Consider the following 22,380-nt stretch of genomic DNA (forward strand, 5'->3'; position numbering starts at 1 on the left):
ATAAATTTACAGAAAACTAGAAGGCACTTGACTTGTATTATGTAAAATCAACAAAGAGATAAAGAAGAAGGGATTTACAACTTTTGATATAGGAGAGTGTATTTTCGATGATTTGAATGAACAATATAAGGCTATATTTTTAAGTTAACCAACTCAAATCCTAAAATGATGCTTAAACTTCTAATAACCAAATAAATGGAAAGCTTGTCTTATCCTAATGACTAGGAAAATGAGGCAACCAAATAACTCCAAAGAGGACTATGGTTTACCTACACCAGTTATTGTGCAATGATAAAAACTTACATCGGCCATTTACTAAACAATAAAATTAATTTATAAAATGTGATCAAGAAAAACCCTGTCCAAAATCGTTATAAGAAAAATAATTTAGATCCACAACTTTTTTCTTAAAAATTTAATTAACTAGATTTATGGATTCTAATCCATGTCCATGTTTAAATTTAAAAAGCTATTCATTTATAGAAAATGACATGGCCCAAAATCGGTCATAGCCAAAATATTAATATTCTAATATGTGATGTCTCCAAGCCTGTTTTCACTGGGCCAAAGCATACAGGAAGTGGAACGTTAATAGGCTTCGTATTTGTTTCTATTTTTAACCAATCTGGTCCTAATCAGAAGAAAAAACTTTCTGTCATTAACTTTTAAGGAAAGTAATCTAACAAATATAAATATACTTTTAATAAAAATAACCATTTTTCTTTATCTTTTTAGTAAATTGACTATTTTTCCGGAATAAATATGGTCCGGAGTGAAGTCCAAAAACCCATACCAACATTTTGAAGTACATGTTAACTTATTTAAAGTGTGTTTATTTTTAGTGTTTAGTTATGGTTTATCGGTGTTAACTTTTATATGGTTTTTGAATTTAGTGGTTAATCATTTATAACGTGTTTATTTTTCGTGTTTAGTTATGGTTAATTGATCTTTAACTTTTATATGCTTTTTGAATTAAATGGTTGATCATTTCTAGTATTCATTTTTAGTGTTTAATTATGGTTAATTGGTCGTTAACTTTTAAATGGTTTTTGAATTTAACGGTTCATTTATGGTGTGTTTATTTTTGTGTTGAGGAAGCTTACGTGGAAGTTTGATGTGTCGAGGAAGCTTACACGGCAATGGACCACATCATTGGTTGGTCATCCACCATTTTTATAGGGAAAATGTTGTTATAACACACTCAACTATTTCAGTTTACCCGATTCTGTCACTAAACTATTTTTTTGTGTAACTGGTCATAATATTTACATGTTACTTGTTAATTAAGTCACTTTCATTAATTTTTAAAGGATCCCCGTTTACCAAGCCTACGTTTTGACTTATAAGGGACACTTATTTAGCTCTATACCACTGCCCCAAGTGCACCTAAACCCCGTCAATCCAATATGAGTTTCTTCACTCCTAAAAGACTTGTAAGAAGTAGCAAAACTCAACATTGTTTCACTACTAGCCCTAGTCCTCTTCTTTATCAAGCACCACCACATGTACTCATGATCTATAAATTCTCTCTCTCTCTCTCTCTCTCTCTCTCTCTCTCCTTTTCCTATCCCTATCTCTAATCATTCTCCCATGACGACTAGATTTCTACCGACTCCACCTTCATAGGAAAAATCATAAACCAATACAACCATCGAGAAATCAAAATCTTCTCTCTATCCTCCATTACTTCTCTTTAATGCCACTTAAATCATGACTGAAAGAACCTAAACCCATAAAATTTCCCCTGGTGGCCCACATATTGGACGCAACTCAGAAAAATTCAACTTAAGGGGCGTGGATCTCTACCACTAAAATAGAAAAAGGGAAACATGGTTAAAGGTTTGAGTGTTGGGAAGACATCATGGTGGTGTTGAAGAAGCCGATGAGCTTTAGATTTTCTTGTTGAAGCTTTCCTATTTGATTCGACACCCTTTACTCTAAACACATGAAGCTTTCCCATGGTAGAATAAAAAAGGGAAAATGTTACTGTAGCACAATCAACTATTTCCATTTACCTTATTTGGTCAGTAACTATTATTTTTTGCGTAATAGTCATAAACTTAAAATTTACATGTCAATTCAGTCACTTTCGTAACGATTCCCTAGTTACCGAGCCTACGTGAAAGTATGACGTGTCGAGAAAGCTTATGTGGTAGTAGGCCACATCATCGGTAAATAAAGATTTGTTAAAATTTAACGAAAATGACTTAATTGACATGTCACTTATAAGTTTAATGACCTATTGCGTAAAAATATAGTTTAATAACCAAATCGGGTAAATAACAATAATTGATTGTTGTAACACTTGAATTTGGTATGTTCCTTTTCAACCCTTCTATTTATAATCAATAAACTTTTCGTCCTTGTGGTTAGTACGTGGGGCGTACCATAGGGTACGCTTAGTGTACTAACTGAGATGTTGGATCGCACCTTCGGACCATGTACGCAGGGCGTACGCTTGTGTACGCACGACATATGTATGATTTAATGAAACACTAATTTTAGGGTGTTGCACGTTATATAATCCATGTGATAGCCTATTTTGGACATGTTTACTCAGCCTCCTTGCTCTTGAAAACCCTAATTCATCCTATTTTGGACATCTTTGGTGGGTTTTATGCTTTTTGAAGTGATAGAAGAAGAAGTTTGAAGACTCATTCCTTGGAGGGGAGCTTAGAAGATCCAGATTTAGCTCCATATTTTGGTGACTTTTGAGGTATAAAGTCCATAACTTGTCTACTCTTTGATTTGATCCACTATTTAGCTTGTTATGGTCCTTTGTGGTCCCTTTTGGTTGGTCTTGATGAGTTAAGGCGGTTTCAGAAACTAAACCTTGTAGATCTGGACATTTTGAGGGTTCCTTTGGCATAAAAATGCAAACTTTATGGTATTGGTGGTCTCGTGCATACATTAAGTCACTTTTTAAGCTCTTTTGAGCTCTAAGAGCCTCATTAAGCCATGCATGCACGTAAAGTTTGCAACTTTATGTGATAAACCACCTTAAGGAAGTTAGATCTAAGTGTTGGATTGAAGTCTTAGCTATTTAAGAGCTGAATAAGAAAGTTGGCCAAACAGGGGGAGTACGATGGGCGTACAAGCTGGTACGCCGTGCGTACAAGCCCTAAAGCGTGTACACTTAGCATACAAGTTGAGTACGCCCCACATACTTAGCAGTGGGCTTCAAAAGTTAGGCTTTTGGTATTAAGCCCATTTTGGACCTTAGGAGTCTAGGTCTTTATTTTGGTCCATTAGAATATTGTTATATGATAAGTATATTTTCGAGCTCGGTTTAAGGCCTATGGAGGGGTTTGGGCCCAATTGTAATACTCGGTTTTGAAAGCGCTTCGTTGTTATGGGTTGCGGCCTAGTCATCAGTGATCATAGGGTTAGGGCGTTCGGAAAGGAAGGATTTGGCCCATTTTGGATGCGGGTATTAGGGTATACGTGATCTAAGTGTTTGATTGTGTCTTCAGAGGCCAAGGGTATACTCGTAATTTGACATCTCGCTCTTCTAAGGAGTTTGGGTTCTTGTTCGGGAAGGTTTTAGGTAACGAGGAGTTGTTAGAAGCATAGGGCTTCCCGTCACCTTTTGGTGGATATAAAGTTCATTGGAAACGAACTTAGAACAAAGAAGTTATAACACTTTGAAGGCTTTGGCAGATTTAACCCCTAATGGAAATGTTTGGCAAATAAGTCCCATGCATGCAAGGGATACATGCATGTGTCTGGCTGGGAATCCCCAGCGTAAGTTGGGTTACGCCTAGCGTATAAAGTAAAAATGGTCGTGGGTGGTTTGTGAGTACGTTGGGCATACTAAGAAGTACGCGGGGCGTACTCCCTTCAGACTAAAACCCTAGATTTTGGGGTATAACACTATATAAGAAACATTATGCCTCAAGACCAGCCTCCATTTTCACCCTTAAATAGCTACTACGAAACCCTAATCCATACTTGAGTGATTTTGGAGCTTGGAAGGCTACTAGAAGAGTATTTTGGTGCTTTGAGGAAGGTGTTCATTCTTGAAGACTTATTGGAGAAGATAGAGCCTTTAGATCCAAAAGTACACCAGCTTTTGGCTCTCATTTGAGGTATAAAGTTCTAACTTTGGTGATTATTCTCTTAGATCTATTTTAGGATGAGTTTATGGACTCTTTTGGTCCTATGGATGAAGTCCCTTGTGTCCATGTCGTTTTTGGAACCTAGAGTTACCACTCTCAGTGTTATTTGAGTTCTAGAACCAGAAAGTTGCCATCTTGAAGGGCTTAATTGGTTCATGCAAGAGTTATGGCCATTTTCATGGAAGTATATTGCTATACTTTGAGTTTAGGTTCATGTGGGTCAAATAAAGTTACCAAGTCAGTGACTTTATTGATTAAGACGTTGAAGAGGACTTGGATATGTGATTATAGCCTTTGGAATAGAATATTAAGTGCTTAATGGGAAAGTAGCTTAACATAGTAGTACGTTGGGTGTACATACATGTACGCACATCATACAAGTCATATAGCTGTACGCTTAGCGTACAAAGGAGTACGTCCCGCGTACTCAGCAGAAGTAGGCTTTGCATGTTTTGGGACTCAGATTAGACCATACATTGGACCTTGTTTCTTTGGGCCTTAGTGGTCCATTATAAGTCAAAGATTTAGGGCTAATAATATGTGTGTGCTTTAGGGTAAAGCCCATTAGAGGAGTTGGGCCCAATTTTGCAAATTGGTCCATTAGTGGGCCACTAGTAGTCTTGGGAAGTCTACCTAGTATTGAGCTTTTGATATTATGTTTTGGGCCTTAGGTTGAGGTCCATCCCTGAGAAAGTGTTTATCTTTTGGGCCAAGGTTTTGGTAGAGTTCATTTTGGGACAAGAGTATGTGAGGGGTGGAATGGTCTTTAACCCCAGTGAGGACTTATGGTTAAGTTATGAGAATCTCAGATTTATCTAATTTGTATGATGATCAGTAACTCAGGGAGTCGAGAGATCAGCACTTCGGGGATCTACCAATTAGCAGCCAGAGATTTATCCGTGGGATTCTGCAGTCAGCTTTGTGAGGTGAGTTATCTCTGGTAAGAACGGGTCGAAGGCACCAATGTCGGCCCGTATATGTATGTTAGTATGTTTTCGGACTTCGGTTCGATTCTGGGGAAAGCCCAAGGAATGTTTGTATGCTTCTGGGTTTTGGTCTGATGCCGGGTGGGGCCCGAGGAATGTTTACATGTATGTTTCTAAGCTACGGTTCGATGTCGGGTGGTACTCGATGAAGGAATGCATGTTTAGTTATACTTTTTGTCTTTGTAATACTTGTATGTGCCTGGTAGGGAGATGAGTGTGGGCGGAGTCTCGTATCTCATCACTAGCTTAGGGTGGATGGGGTTCCATATCTCACCATTAGTAGGGTAGGGGTGGGGCCAATGATAGGCGAGGCCTTAAGACTAGAATATATGGTGTTGTGTATGATTCTTTATGTAGTAGCATGATTATATGTTATTGTTTGTATGTGTATAGTGGGCGGGGCCCAGAGACAGGTTGGGCCTGGTAGAAATAGATTTGTATACCGAGCGGGGATCGATGCCAGGCGGGGCCTGATGTCGGACTCTTTCTGATGTCGGGAGGGTCCCATGGAAGGGTTGTGGGCCCAGTTTATGTGATTATGTGTATGGTATGTGGTATATTGGGGAGACTCACTAAGCTTCGTGCTTATATTTTTCAATTTTGATTTCAGGTACTTCCGGTAGCAAGGGGAAGAGCTCGAGATGATCGTAGTGCTTATATTTTTGAGATACACGACTTATGATTTTTATATTATGTTTGATAACTAGGGTTTTTTTAATGATTTAAAATGAAATTTTGGACTGTATTTTTGGGATGTTTCACCAATTTGGAAAATTGGGCCATAATTAGGCCTTGGGTGATTATTTTAGAATTTGGGCATTAGGCCAAATATAGGGAAGGGTAAAAATGTATTTTACCCTATTTTGGACTCTTAGGGTGAGTCAGGATCCAATTCTTAATTGGATGATGTTTTGTGATTATAGTGCGTGGATTTTTAGCGGGCCAACAACCAGAGATTTATCTGTGAGATTCAACAGTGTGAGGTGAGTTTACTCATGATGATTAGCAGGTCAAAGGCACCAATGCCGACCCATGATTTTGTTATGTTAGGATGCTAGATGTCTGCGTGACTCTTGCATGTGTTATGTGCTTGTATGCTTACCGGACGAGGCCTGGTGGCTATTTTGTATTCTATGTATCTTTGTGATTATTTCATATGTTATGTGTTTATTATGTATGGTATGTGGTATTTTGGGAACTCACTAAGCTTTGTGCTTACGATTTTCAGTTTATGTTTCAGGTACTTCGGGTTCCAAAGGGAAAATCTTGGGATGATTGTAGAGTACCCACCACTCGATTCCGCATTCTGTGATTTACTATGATGATTGTTGATGTATTGATACAATTTGTTTATCTTGGTTTTATGACAATGATATGGTTTACTATTTTATTAATCTAAAAATGAAAATATTTTGGGTCTTATTTTTGGGACGTTACAAGTTGGTATCAGAGCCTTGGTTTGAGGGATTTGGACATACTCTCGGGTGTGTCTGAACTCAAACTGAGGATTTGGTAAAGTTTTTCAAAAAGAAATGCATTTTTTAGAAAAGAGTTTTCTAAGACAAGAAAGGGTGTGGTGCATGCAATCGACCTAGCTCAAGTAAGTTTTCCCAAAATACCCATACATGTTATCTGATATGATTTGATCTATGAATCTGTGAATCGCATGCTAGTTAGGGCTAAGGATCTGCTCAATATCTACATGACAGAATGCTAGGAGAGATGCCTTTGTATGTTTATTGTATGAGCTTGTAGACTTTCATGCTAGTACTGATTAGTCAGTGATAGGATGGCCTGATTTGGTGAATCTTGGTTCTGATTACTGGATGCTTGAATGCTACTCTCTTTGTGCTTTTAGGAGTTCTCACTAGCCTCAACTAACTAGTAAGCGAATATGTTAAGTTACATATTACTGAGACTAAATAATTTAAGAAGGTTAGGTTTTAACTCTATCACGCAACTCTTGTTTGAGTCCAACCGTTGTAGTGTGAGACCTCTCATTCGAAGAATTAGCTAGTTTTCCTGATATGTAATTGTATTTGTGAGCTAGTTATCGGAAGTTAGCGGGAGTTCCTTCTGCAGCCGATGACAGAGAATGGTGCAGATTTTGTCCTAGGGAAACCTAGGATGAGATATAGTGTTCGGGAGCCTTATCTTGATGAGGGATAATTGTATGGATGAGAAGTAACTTGGTAGATTCAAGACAAACCTTGAGGAAAGTACGGATAAATGTGAAAAGTAGTATGGGCCTGTACTACTAGAAGCAGAGAATCCGTACTCGAGTCAAGGAGAGATGCGATGAAACCAGGAAGCTTGTAGTGCTTGTGATTTCTCGATATATTCTGATGCTTATCCTGATGTTTTATTTGATCTAATTTTAGTATGGTGGTCACTCTAGGAGGATTTGGTAGTGGTCTGATGCCAGCAAGGGCTCGGTCTTAGGTTCTGGAGCCGAGCATTTGGATGATCAGACAAAGGAGTTCATTTCGTCAGAGATTACGCGTTGCATTCTTGAGTAGACTCCTGTGATCTTTGGCACAGTCAAGGAGGGTATTTTGGAGATTCTGGATGAGCGTCTAAGCTTTTTACATTCTGAGATTGTGGCCTTGGTTGGGGCCCATTCATTAACCTTCAGGGAGTTCAAGGCATGTGGAGCTCCAACTATCACGAGGTAAAGGACCCGATATCGAGCAGGAGGTGGTTAACGGATGTTGCTAACGCCTTCCGCACCAGCAGTTGCCCCGAAAGAGAAAAGGTCAGACTGGCTTCCTGTCTTCTAAACGACAGGGCACGAGATTGGTGGGAGGAGGTGGAACGCGCGGTTGGTGACAAGGCTATTGATACCATGGCATGGGACGATTTCGAGATCAGTTCCATGGATAAGTTTGCACCAGTGATTGAGATGCAGTAGTTGGTGCAGGAGTTTCAGGATCTCTGCTAGACTACTGAGACGGTGGTTGAGATCACCACGATGTTTCGGGAAATGTCACTTTTGGTTCAGCGGTATATGAGGGATGAGGAGATGAAGAAGGTGAGGTATCATGAGATGTTGAGGAGCAATATTCTGCATTTTGTGTGCCGATGCGGCTGCAAGACAGTGGAGCATATGACAACGAGGGCTAGGGAGAGGGAGATTGATCTGGATTTATCGATTATGAGCAACAGTTAGTTCGAGTTTGAACCCCAAGTGGGGGAGAGTTAGTGGTTCATGGGGAGAGAGCTCAGCGTGGCCCGATTTTGTGTTCAGCAGCGAGGGCCAGATGCTATATTCAACAGGGTTGTTCTAGATTTGTCGCCTATGTTCTGAATAACCGGGATAATGGTAAGGCGACCGTGGATGATGTGTCTATGGTGCGGGATTACCTGAATGTGTTTCTGAAGGAGTTCTCTACATAGCTGCAGGAGCTGTTAGACAAGGATTCATTCGACCGAGTATTTTCCCTTGGGTAGCATCGATCTTGTTTATGAAGAAGGATGGGTGTTATCGTATGTGCATTGCATACCAGGAGTTGAATAAGGTAATGGTGAAGAACCGTTATCCACTCCTAAGGATTGATGATCTTTTTGACCAGCTTCAGGGTGTATCTTGGTTCTCCAAGATTGATTTGCATCCGAGTTATCATAAGATAAGGGTTAGAGATGAGGATGTGTAGAAGACAGCCTTCCAGACTCGTTATGGTCATTACGAGTTCGTGGTGATGCCTTTTAGGCTCACCAATGCTCCAGCTACGTTCATGGATCTGATGAACCATGTGTACACACCGATGCTAGACCGGTCTGTGATTGTGTTTATCCATGATATCTTGGTCTATTCCAAGACTCAGGAACAACATGAGGAGCACTTGAGGGAAGTGTTGGAGATGTTAAGGAGGGATAAACTTTTCACAAAGTTCTCTAAGTGTGAGTTCTAGTTGCGCGAGGTGCGATTTCTGGGGCACCTTGTCAACCAGAATGGTATTATGGTCGATCTAGCCAAGGTTGAGGCCGTAATGCAGTGGGAGGTTCCGAGGTCTACATCTGAGATTCAGAGTTTCCTTGGTTTAGTAGGTTACTATCGGTGATTCATCCAAGATTTATCTAAGATAGTTGTTACTTTGACTTGGTTGAGAAAGAAGACGGTTATTTTTCGTTGGGGGCTAATGCACCAGATAGCTTTTGAGACCTTGAGACATCGGTTGTGTGAGGCACCGATTCTGACCCTACCGGAGGGTGTTGAGGATTTTATGGTTTATTGCGATGCATTGATTACGGGTTTGGGAGTGTTTTTGATGTAGAGGGGTCGTGTGATCGCTTACGCTTCGAGGCAACTGAAGCCTCATAAGTCGAATTATCCGACACATGACTTGGAGCTAGGGGACATGGTTTTCACCCTCAAGATTTGGCAGCATTACCTCTATGGGGTATGTTGTACCATTTACACGGATCACAAGAGCCTGAGGTATATGATGGATCAACCGAATATGAATATGAGGCAACACCGGTGGTTGAATGTGGTGAAGGATTATGATTATGAGATCCTTTATCATCCATGGACTGCTAATGTGGTGGCTGATGCTCTCAGCTACAAGACGGTCGCGGCTCCGATCGAAGACATATGTTTGAGGATGACCGTGATTACTCCACTTTTGGACCAGATCTGTGTGGCTAAGATTAAGGCTATGAAGGAAGAGCACCAGAAGAACGAGCGTATTATGGGTCAGGTGGGTTCCTTCGATTATGATAGTCATGGATTGTTAACTCTTCATTGGAGGGTATGGGTTTCGTACTAGGGCGGTGCACGTCAGGTTTTGATGGAGGAGACGCACAAGTCTAGGTTTTCTATTCATCCCAAGGCGATGAAGATGTAGGGATCTTTTTCCTGATTATTGGTGGCCATGCATTAAGCAGGATATGGCTTGGTTCGTAGAGTGGTGCTTGACTTGCAGGAAAGTCAATGCCGAGCATCAGCGACCTCATGGTAAGATGCAGCCGTTGGAGATTCCCGTATGGAAATGAGAGGATATTACCATGGATGTCATCATGAAGTTAGCTCGGAATGCGCGCCTAGTGGATTCAATTTGGGTCATCGTGGATCGGTTGACCAAGAGTGTGCATTTCATTTCGATTCAGGAGAGTATTTATGCAGAGAAATTGGCTGAGATTTATATTAAGGAGGTTGTGGCACGTCATCGGGTGCTGGTTTTAGTGGTTTCTGACAGAGATGTCCGGTTTACTTATAGTTTATGGAAGAGGTTCCATAACGAGTTGAGTACTCGTCTCCATTTTAGCGCATCATTCCATTCGCAGACCGATGGTCAGAGCGAGTGAACGATTCAAACATTAGAGGATATGTTTCGTGCGTGTGTTTTGGACTTTGGTGGGAGTTACTATATGTATCTTCTGTTAGACGAATTTTAGTATAACAACAGTTATCACGCCAACATCGATTGACCTCCTTTTGAGATGCTCTATGGGAGGAAATGCAGGACCCCGATTTGTTGGGGTGAGGTCGGTCAGTGGGTCATGGGGAGTAATGAGCTGGTACTCAAGACCACTGAGTTGATTCAGCAGGTTCAGAGTAGGCTCTAGATAGCTCAGAGTCAGCACAAGAGTTATGACGACATACGCCGGTCAGACTTAGGGTTCTAGGTGGGGGATATGGTTCTCTAGAAGGTGTTACCTTCGAAAGGTGTCATCCGATTAAGGAAGCAGGGCAAGCTGGGCCCCAGGTATATTGGTCCCTTCAGGGTTTTGGCTCCGGTGGGTCGGGATGCATATCGCTTGGATCTTCCAGATGAGCTAAGTCAGATTCATAGCATGTTGCATGTCTCTTAGTTGTGGAAATGCTTAGTCGATGATTCTACAGTGATACCATTAGAGGATATTTAGGTGGATGACCGCCTGAATTATATTGAGAGATCGGTGGCGATTCTGGATCGGAAGACGAAAACCTTGAGGAACAAGGTTGTTAAGTTGGTAAAAGTACAATGACAACATCGAAAGGGTTCATAATGGACTTGGGAGCCAAAAGAGGAGTTGAGCGAGCACTATCCGGAGTTATTTGGTGCAGCGAAATTTGATGACGAAGTAAGATTCAAGTGGGAGAGAATTGTAACATTTGAATTTGGTATGTTCCCTTTCAACCCTTCTATTTCTAAGCAATTCACTTTTGGTCCTTGTGGTTAGTACGCGAGGCGTGCCATAGGGTATGCTCAACGTACTAGCTGAGATGTTGGATCGTGCCTTTGGACCACGTACGTGGGGCGTATGCTTGTATATGCATGTCGTACATATGATTTAATGAAACCCTAACTTAAGGGTGTTGCACCCTATATAATCCATGTAATAGCCTCTTTTGGACATGTTTAGTCAGCCTCCTTACTCTTGAAAACCCTAATTCATCCATTTGCTTTGTGAGGTGCTCTGGAGCCTTGGTTTGACCTTTGGTGGACTTTGTGCTCTTTGAAGTGATAGAAGAAGAAGTTGGAAGACTCATTCCTTGGAGGGGAGCTTAGAAGATCCAGATTTAGCTCTATATTTTGGTGACTTTTGAGAAATAAAGTCTATGCCTTGTCTACTCTTTGCTTTGATTTACTCTTTAGCTTGTTATGGTCCTTTTGGTCCCTTTTGGATGGTCTTGATGAGTTAACACTACTAGAAAGCAGGCCTTTAACGACACACAATTTATGATACACATTGATTTATGATACGCAAAAGTGTGTGACCTAAAAATAATGTTAGCTCTCTAGAAATTTTAAGGATTTAGGTCGCATATTTTTGTGTGCCCTAAAATAAGTGTAAAAAAACACAGAGGGCGCTTATTATAAAATGTGTGTCATCTTAACATGTCGTTTTATAATTTTTAATGAAAGGCGCGTTCTTTAGTAACAAGTGGGAAAAGAAAAACCCAAAAATTAGAAAAGGTCGCTTTCACTTCCCTCTTTGCCCTAAGCGTTTTTTGACGCATCTTTCTTTCTCCCCACAAATGATGATACTTCTTTCCCCTCCCCACATCTATGATCCACTCGCACTCTAACCATCGCTATGTGCTCTTTTCTGGTCGTCGACCCTCTGCTATCGCTGATCCTCCCTCAACCTCGCACCTTCTTCAGCGCCTTCCTCTGACATCGACCTTCTTCTTCCAAAGATATGGAGATTTGTTCGATTCAAGAATATTGTATATGACATTGATCATCGGAATGTGGTCCATGGATATTATTTAAGGGAAATAGTATAAAATATGTGGATATTTGTTCGGTTGTTGCTCAAGCATCTTCAAGCTCAACATCTGATACAAAAACCGATTTTTTCCCGATTCCTATTAATAATCCTCAATCTTTTCTCCCAAATCAGTACCTATTTTATCAAGTAATGACAAATATAGTTTCGAATCAATAAAAGAACAAGATTCAAAGCATGTATGTTTTTCAACCTTTTCAACTGCCTCATCCAGCATTGCAGCAGAGGAATGCTGTGAGAAATGGTAATTGAGGTTTGAGATTCGTTGATTATTTCTTGCACCAGTTTTGTCAATTGTCAATGTTTTTATGATTTTTTTATTTATGTTAGGGGAAACCAAGCTTATGGAAATGGGGATTTAGCTAAAGCCGAGGATTGTTACACACAGGGGTTAAACTCTGTTCCTCAAACTGAAAAATCCAGAGATTGTCTTAGGGATTTGATTTTATGCTATAGTAAAAATGCATCTGCTAGGATATCTCTTGGAAATATGCGAGATGCATTAAAAGATTGTTTAATGGCTGCAACAATTGATCCTAATTCTCTCAAAGTTCAAGTTCGTGCTGCTTAGTAAGTCTCACTTATGTTACATTTAAAGTTCACCATTTAAAGTTTGTTAATAATTTTCTTATATGTTCAGTTGTAATATTGCTATTAGAGAAGTTGAAAATGCAACTCTTCAACATATGAAGTGTTTGCAATCAGAGAATGATGTTTGTGCAGACAAAAAGTTGTTAGTAGAAACCTCTGAGGGTTTAGCAAAGGCACATGTATATTAAATTCTCTCTTTTCTGTTTATTCACTTTTTATTATCATCATTAATATGGTTTTTGGTTTGTATGTTTTTAGAAAGTAAAAAAATGCATTAAGCAATATACAAAATTTCCACGAAGAACATTTGATGAATTAGAATCTGCATTGAGAGTTACTTCCAAATCTATCCTTTAAAAGTATTTCCAAGAATATTTGAGTTCTTAATTATAAGAATCATAGCGGTAGTTATGACTTATGACATATTCATAATTCCTAATCTACCCTTCAAAAGTATTTCCAATCTTAAAAATTCATTTTTCATATACAGGAAGAAGGAAGTCGAAAGAATGAAAGACTTACATTCAATTTCAAGTGTTCTTTCTTGGAATTTTACAACGAAGAAATCATAGATCTTCTTGATCCTTCATCTACAAATCTACAAGTATGAAAATCTTTGAGTTTGACCCTTTTTGACCTTATAAACGTCATCATTATGTTAAAAAGGTCTCTTTTTTCTCACTTTTAGCTTCAAGAAAATGTTAAAAAGGGAGTATATGTTGAGAATTGAACCGAATTTGAAGTTCATACAGTAGGCTTTTAAGTCAGGTAAAATATGATCTTTTAATCTTTTTTATGTTCTTGAATTTTACTTTTTCTTTTACTAATATTGTCAAATTTATCATAGGGTTCTGCAAACAGAAAAATTGCTTCTACAAATATGAATAGAGAAAAGTAGTTGTTCACATAGTGTTTTCACATGTGTAATCGAAAGTAGATGGGAAAAAGATTCAACATCTAACCTAAGATTTGCAAGATTAAACCTTGTTGAGTATGAAATTGATGTATTTCAGGAACTCGATAAAAAAAGGCAGGAAGAAGAGCTGGTAAACCCTTTTTACATTGAATGCTCTTCAATCTATTTTACTTTAACCTAGAAAAAAGGCATCCTGCATTTGTCTGTTGAGTTTGATTAATAATAATAAGTGAAATTGAGTCATAAATATCTTACTGTAGGAGCTGCTTCCAGTGCCCCATCAATAGTTGAAAAAACAAGCATCCAATCTTTAACAGAGGAAGGCCTTGCAAAACTTGGTCCTCATGTGGCAACCATGGCTGAAGTCGAAGGCTTGGATTCTCATGAAAGTGAAGTGCTTTTTTTAGACCTTGGATTTTTGGGTTAAAAATTAAAATGAATGCTCTATTTATTATCTATATTTTTATTACTATCTAGCAAACAGACGTTAGGATTAGAAATTAAAGAAGGTACTTTTGTGAGGATGCCATTTGTTCTTTGTCATGGTGAAAACTGGGTAAAGAATAGTGATTCAGATTTTTATGTTGTCTTCACTTGGCCCAAGAGAGCAATAAAGGTTACTCTTTAGCTTATCGTAAAATCAAGAATCATGACATTTATTATTGGTTTCCCAATTTTCATTAATTTTTAACTTTTTTTCATGAAGGATGGTGGTGATGGGAAGGGTACAGCCTAGGACTTGTTGGAGAAAATAGCATCACTGGAAAGTTAGGTAGAAAAGTCTTTTATGCACAGGTTTACACTTGAAATCTCTCATATTTACTTATATGTACATGAGGAAGTTTAACTAACAATCATCATTGTGACCCAAATCCTTTGATCCTTGCTTTAGTTGTTAGAACAATAGGATTCATCCAAGTTGATAAGATTACAAATTATCTTTTGGATCCCCTTCAAAGGTGTCTCAAGGTAACATAACATATCTATTTATTGTTGGAGTGTTTATATATTAAGTAGACAAATTGCTATAAAACGATTTAACTTTCTACTCCCTTTTATCAGGATTATGATCCTTATGTTAGAAAGATAGCAGTTATATGTGTTGCTAAACTTTATGATATTAGTTGAAGATAGGGGTTTTCTGGTAAGCAGAAAAGTCAAGCTACTTTCATTCTTTCATTTCATTGCTATTTATTGCCATATCATACAATCTAACATACATTTATGTGCAGGAGCCTCTTCTTAATTCGCTTCCTAAGTTAATTAGTTTACTTTCATCAAGTGTCAAGGGGAACTTTTGTAAATTGCAACTCTTTATATTCTTTTCCTTCAAATGTTCCATAAATATTGATTACATTTTTTAGGTCAAAGTTAGAGAGATTCATTGTATACATTATTTTTTATGTAATGAAATTATTGAATGTAATTCAGTTTGAATATTAGTACATTTATTATATGAAATGGAATTTTTTTTATATAAATATTCTTTTCCTTCAAATGTTCTATAAATATTTTTTTAAACATTTAAATTAACTATATGCAAAAATGTGTGTCATTTCCATTTATGACATGACCTTTCTTGACAGGGGCTTTAATGATACATATTGCTTGTCATAAATATATGTTGTAAATGCGTGTCGCAAGGTTACGACATGCAAATGCTTGTCGTGTTTCTTTATGACAGGGCCTTCCTTGACACACATTTTTGTGTCGTCTGTGACTTTTACGACACGCAATGCATGTCATTAAAGGGTATTTTTCTAGTAGTGTAAGGTCGTTTCAAAAGCTAAACCTTGTAGATCTAGACATTTTGAGGGTTCCTTTGGCATAAAAATGCAAACTTTATGGTATTGGTGGTCTCATGCATACATTAAGTCACTTTTTAAGCTCTTTTGAGCTCTAAGAGCCTCATTAAGCCATCTATGCATGTAAAGTTGGCAACTTTACGTGATAAACCACCTTAAGGAAGTCAAATCTAAGTGTTGGAGTGAAGTCTTAGCCGTTAAGAGCTGAATGAGAAAGTTGGCCAAACAGGGGGAGTACGTTGGCGGTACAAGCTGGTACGCCGCACGTACAAGCCCAAAAGCGTGTACGCTTAGCGTATAATCTGAGTACTCCCCGCATACTCAGTAGTGGGCTTCGAAAGTTGGGCTTTTTGAAATTGGGCCCATTTTGGACCTTAGGAGTCTAGGACTTTATTTTGGGCCATCAGAATATTCTTTTGGGCTAAGAATATTTATGGAACTTGGTTTAAGGCCCATGGAAGTGTTTGGGCACAATTTGGAAAAATAGGCCATAGTTGGGCCTTGGGTGATTATTTTGAAATTTGGGCCTTGTGCCAAATATAGGGAAGGGTAATACCCTAGTTTGGACTCTTAGGGTGAGTCAGGATCCAATTAATTAATTGGATGATGTTTTCTGATTATAGCCAGCAGCCAAAGATTTATCTGTGAGATTCAATAGTGCGAGGTGAGTTTCCTCACGATGATTAGTGGGTCGAAGGAACCAATGTTGGCCTATGATTTTATTATGTTAGGATGCTAAATGTCTGCGTGACTCTTGCATGTGTTATGTGCTCGTATGCTTGCCGGGAGGGGCCCGGTGAGCATTTATATGTTATGTATCTTTGTGATTATTTTATGTGTTATGTGTTTATATGTATGTCGGGTAGGGCCCGACGACTGACATATTTGTATACCGAGCGGGGCTCGATGCCGGGTGGGGCCCGATGACAGGTGGACCCATTATTTGTTTATTTATGTTTGTATGGTATGTGGTATTTTGAGGAACTTACTAAACTTTGTGCTTATGATTTTTAGTTTATGTTTCAGGTACTTCTGGTTCTAAAGGGAAGAGCTTGGGATGATTACAGAGCACCGACCACTCGATTCCGTATTCTGTGATTTACTCTGATGATTGTTGATGAATTGATACAATTTTTTTACCTTGATTTTATGATAATGATATGGTTTACTATTTTATTTAACTAAAAATGAAAACAACTGGAGCTTATTTTTAGGACGTTACAGTTGTACTATAGTCACATTTTCCCAAAAATCTATGGCAAAAATTAGTACTTGATCATTTAATAAATTTATTAAGATAATATTTTTAATGGGCCCGATTCGAGGATAGAGTGCTAAATTAATAACCTTTTAAAATTATAAGAGAATTTATAGACCTCATTTAATATGAATTAGTAATTCCTTTTATAATATGTAGTATATGAAAAATTATTAATTTATAGTTTATACGGGGTCTATAAATTATTTATAATTTTAATGAATTATTAATTTAACATTATATCCTTGAATTGGGATCCGACAAAAATATTATCTTAACGCACTTATTAAATAGTTGAGTGGTAATTTATCAAGTTTGTATTCTATGTAGTTTTATTGTATTAAATAATGATGAAATAAAATGTATTAAGTTATGTAATCTCTTAGTTGTATACAAGATAAAAAAGTAAATCTTTAGAAAAGTCTATAACTTTGATTCAATTAATGAAAAAACTATCAATAATTTTTTATTTACAATTAAGCCCAGAAAAAGGGTAAACATTAGCGTTAACCAGGTAAATGACCAATTTTATAAACGATTAGTGGTATTCCGAGTTTAATTGAAAAAAATATATAAAAAAAAATCAGGAATGACGTTTTTATTAAGAGGGTCAAAGTTTAGACTTTTATGAAAATTTTCCTTATTCTTATAGGCCAGAAAAACACAACCGTAAACATCTTAATTAAAAAAACTAATATATTAAATGTTCCAATAATTAAGGTGTTTTTATAAGCACAAAAGTAATATAAGAGTATTTCGGGTTATTAACTTAATTATACTAAGTTATATATATATATATATATATATATATATATATATATATATATATATATATATATATATATGTTCAGGTTCATTTGAAACCATTCTAATTTTGTGAAACCGTGAGACCAAATCTAAAAATAATTTTAAAATGCAAAATAAATGGAAAAATCCAAAAAAAAAAAATTTAAATATTATTTTCGGAACTTGAATTAACTAAAAAAAATAAAAGAAAAACCCGTTTTTTGTTTTGAAAAATACATGAAATATTCTAAATAGAATATTACACTGACATATTCTAAAAAATAATTTTTAAATGAAAAATAAATGGAAAAATCTAAAAATTCTCTTTTTTAATATTATTTTTGGAACTTGAATTAACTAAAAAAAAATAAAAAAAAATTCTATTTTTTTTGAAAAATACGTGAAATATTCTAAATAGAATATTACACTGTACATATTCTAAAAATAATTTTAAAATGAAAAATAAATGGAAAAATCAAAAAATTCTTGTTTTAAATATTATTTTCGGAATTTGAATTAACTAAAAAAATAAAAAAAAATAAAAAGATGCATCTCACGGTTTCACAAAATTAGGTCGTCTCACATGAACCTAACCATACATGAACCTAACCTTATATATATATATATATATATATATATATATATATATATATATATATATATATATATATATATATATATATATATAACGTGAGATCGGTTGAGAACTCATAGTTTTCCGAAAACCTAAAAACTAAAAGTGGAGCGTGAGATCATAATTAACTCATTAAGGGCATGCTCGTAATCTTACCGATCTCATGTAATGTTTATTCTTTTTTGTTATTGAGCGAAATTAATATAATAAATCAAATTTCGGATTGGTTTTTTAAAAAAAAATTTTGATATTTTTTTTAAAAAAATGGAGATTTTTTTTTTCAGAAAACATTAATTCTTAAAAAAAATTGAGAAAAAAGTAATTTTTTATAAAACTGCAATTTTTCAAAAAAAGCTGCAATTCTTTTTAAAAAATGCAATTTTTTTTAAAGAAAACTACAATCTTTTAAAAAAAAAAAAACTGCAATTTTTTTCAAAAAACACTGCAAGTTTTTAAAAAAATGCAATTTTTTCCAAAAAAAAAAACTGCAATTTAAAAAAAAAAGAACTTCATTTTTATCAAAATAACTGCAATTTTTTTGTAAAAAAACTGTATTTTTTCCGAAAAAACTCCATTTAAAAAAAAAACTGCATTTAAAAAAAAAACTGCATTTTTTTCAAAAAAAAAGTCTAATCAATCTATAAACATAATTGTACAAGTATTTTATTCGATACAAAATAAAATATAAAAAAATATAAAGATTCACAGTGTTATCATTTCTTCATATCAAGATTTCCATTTTCTTCAATTTCACTTTTTACATCTTCAAACTTTTCCACAAATTCTTTCAAATCTACAAGAAAAAAATGATTAATGCAAGAACACTCACAAAAATACATACATACATATATATATATATATATATATATATATATATATATATATATATATATATATATATATCATGTAAGATTCATATGTGATATTCTAATGTGATTGTGTCCTTTAAGATTCAAATGAATGTGTTCATGTAGACATAATTCATATCTGATTCACTCGTGACTTACATATGAATTACATGTGATTCATATGTTAATTACATGTGATTCATATGTGAATCATATGCGATTTATATGTGAATCACATGTGATTTATATATGAATCACATGTGATTTACATATGAATCACATGTAATTCATATTTGATTCACTTGTGAATTCCATTTATATGTGAGTCACATGTGATTTATATGTGAATCACATGTAATTGATATTTCATATGTGATTCACTTGTGAATTACATGTGATTTATATGTGAATCACATGTGATTTTATATGTGAATTACATGTAATTCATATGTGATTCACTTGTGAATTACATGTGATTCATATGTAAATTACATGTGAATCACATATGAGTTTACTTGTGATTTACATGTGAATCACGAGTAATTCATATGTGAGTCACTTGTGATTTACTTGTGAATTACATGTGATTAGTAAGTCATATGTGATTCACTTATGATTTGCATGTGAATTCACATGTGAATCACTTATGATTTACTTGTCAATTACATATGATTCATATGTAAGTTACATATGAATCACATGATTACCTTTATGTCATCATATATATTCAAAAAAACCATTAAGATAAAAACTTGAATAAGAGATATAGAAAAGAAGACACCAATACTGCCCTTTTGTATTTAATTAAGTCCAACTAGAATCCATGATTAACTTTATGTCATCATATATATGAAACCATCAAGATTACTTGCAATTTCAAAAATGATTAAAATCTTAACATTGGGATATGAAAGGATTTGTTTAATGTGTTTGACTTTATAATCCATGTAAGATATTGATTGTTTGATCTGTACACATTTATAGAAAACAAAATCCAATCCAACGCGTACTTTAAACTGGTTTTGTTTCTACAAAATGAGAATATTTGATGTTTCCAAATCTAAGTAGAAATGTAACGACAAAAGGAATCTAAAAAGAGTTCAAACACATCAGATATATTACCAAATATTTCTTTCAAATGGTTTTCATTCACGTTCCTTGTGAGCTGGAGAATGTGAAGAACAAGTGATTCAGGTACAAGAGATGCTTTCCTGTAAGAAACCAAATTTGAACATTAGCCAAAGAGCCTTTATATATATATATATATATATATATATATATATATATATATATATATATATATATAGAAGTAGGTTCTTACGAAAACATAAATGTCTTGCGAAAATCAAACACATGTACTACAAAAAAATAAATTTATTAGCAATAAATTAAAGATAGTAAGTTTACATTGGATGGTGCTATGGTAATATAGATTTAAAGACAGTTTTAATAATTTTTTTTCACGTCCTTAATCATTTTTAAATTCATGTTTTCATAATAAAAATGTTAAAAATCATACTTTGCTAATATAAAACAATTTCTCATCTATCATCGATTATCATCATGTATTTCAAAGTTTGGATGAATTATTTTCCAAAATATAATGTTGAGGTGACATAATATCATAGATTTTTTTTTTGTTTTCACGTTTTCGCAAATTATTTTGATTTCGCATGAACCCTCCCATATATATGTACATATATATATATATATATATATATATATATATATATATATATATATATTGACATTTTTCTCATAAAAAATCCTTATAATCCATACGATACAATGTAAATGTTCCTTTTAGAAGTTAGCCCTTTAGTCTCAAGTTTAACTACATAATTTGTTTTGTCCATGATGCAAGGTTTATGTATCATAACATTTAAGATATTCTCGACATTATCACCACTTACAAATTCAATCAAGTCCTCTTCAGTTATATTGGAGAATAATTTAGTCAATTGAGTGGATTTTTTTTTTCTAAAATGTCAACAACTAATGGAACTGATTGGTAAGGAGAGTTCATATAAGGGTTCCAGTTTGGAAATTCAATTGGTGAAGTGGTTGCTGCAAAAGTTGTTGGATTAATGTTTAAGTCCATAACTATAATTGGTAAGACTTGACCCGACCTGGCATGGTCCATTTGGGTTGCATGACATCATGCACTTGGATAGACTATAATGAGAGAAATAACACTTAAGGTTGGTTAATATATTATAAGTTCTAATATATTAATAGGATTATTTAATTAGTATTGATCAAGAATTAATCTAGAATTAATTAAGTGATCAAAAGAAGACTAATTAAATATATGGGTCGATTGTGTAAATCATCCATACTTGTATAGTGGGCTAATGCTCCATGGATAATCAAGTTGGGCTAATACCCATAGGATGGTCCATGGATGCTCCATGGTGTATTTGAACCCATGGATCCAAGGAAATGGAAGGCCATGACAATTAGGGTTTACCCTAATTGTAACAGCTATATAAGATCATATTCTTTGGGAAAAATCGACCACTATGAACAATAAGAAAGGGCTAGCCGATTTTAGGAGTGTTTGAAGTTTCTCTCAAGTTATTCCAATTGTATTTGGTGTTGTGTGAACCATTTGAGGTGTCATACTTGAGGCACTAGGCACTCAAGCTTCATGAAGACATTCTACATCAAAGAGGTATGTATACTATCTTGTTATATTCATTATTTTGTATGCTAGATTAGGATAATACCTTGGATGTTCATAATTGCATGTATAATAGAGAAAACATAGATCCAAGGTATTTAGGGTTGCATGTACACTAAGGAGTGTTAGAATGCTCAAAACCCAACAGTGGTATCAGAACCTAGGCTTGCTTTCTCTTATACTTGATACAAATTGCTGAAAAATGCTGAAAAACTCGATTTTCTGGATTTCTGGGCACTGGACTCACCGAGTCCACTGATGAACTTGCCGAGTCCATGAGTAAAATCATCCTACTCGTCGAGTGCACTACTCGTCGAGTAGGTTCATGCACTCGACGAGTAGGAGCCCCAGACAGCATATTTTCGAGGTTTTTGGCTAGAATTGGACTAGGAACATTACCCTAAGTTGTTTTTGGACTTATAAACTAGTTTTTGATGTGGTAATGTTCATGCTAATCCAATTGCAAAGATAATTGTCAATAGATTCATGTTTTGTATTAGTTTAAGGCTTAGACTAATTACATGAAAAAGTTTGATC

This window comes from Lactuca serriola, chromosome 3 (genome assembly GCF_051521515.1).
Source record: "Lactuca serriola cultivar US96UC23 chromosome 3, Lser_US96UC23_V15, whole genome shotgun sequence".
Lineage (NCBI taxonomy): Eukaryota > Viridiplantae > Streptophyta > Magnoliopsida > Asterales > Asteraceae > Lactuca > Lactuca serriola.